General features: G+C 38.0%; 1 protein-coding gene across 1 annotated transcript in view; it reads left to right on the top strand.

The window, feature by feature from the left end:
- The window catches only part of FER1L6 (fer-1 like family member 6), a 136,036-nt gene that overhangs the window by 87,699 nt on the left and 47,703 nt on the right, over positions 1-634 (top strand). The window lies entirely within an intron of this gene.

Below are 634 nucleotides of genomic sequence, written 5' to 3' on the forward strand. Positions count from 1 at the left end.
ACACTTCTGCATAGGACTATGTTGCTCATTTAACAGAGTAGTTATGACTGTGCAGGGACATGTTGGATCACTGGAGATAAAAAAAAAAAAAGCTATAATTGGCCTTTAAAGATTTACACATGCCTCCTATACTTAATGTCTCAGTCTGATACTTCAACTTAAGAATCAGGATTTTAAGGTAACATGATGTCTCCCAAATGCAATCCTGTTAAATACCTGCACTTACAAATGTTCTTCTGAATGTGCATAACCTGTGATAATCAATCACAGTGATCACAGCTAGACATGTGCGATTCGGTTCGTTCCGAAATTCGTTTCTGACGAATTTTTGGAAATTCGGAGATTTGGATGCTTCCGAATTACAGCTAAGACGAATGCAAACGAATCCGAAATTATTGGACAATGCTTAGAGTACAGAGGCTATAGAGTAGTGGATAGAGGTACAGGCTTGCCATTGCTAAGGTTCCAGGTTCAATTCCAGGGCAAGTCAAGTTTAAAGTTTTTGTTTTTTTTTTCCTTTGCTTTTGAATTGGCATTCTCCTAACATTCCTACCAGACCTAAAGGGTCAGGTATGAATTGGGGGGAACGTCAGGCTTTTTTTTTTTTCATCTTCGGCAGACTGTAAAAAAAAAA

The sequence above is a fragment of the Nanorana parkeri genome, unplaced genomic scaffold (assembly GCF_000935625.1).
Source record: "Nanorana parkeri isolate BGI_ZX_2015 unplaced genomic scaffold, ASM93562v1 scaffold566, whole genome shotgun sequence".
In the NCBI taxonomy this organism is placed as follows: domain Eukaryota; kingdom Metazoa; phylum Chordata; class Amphibia; order Anura; family Dicroglossidae; genus Nanorana; species Nanorana parkeri.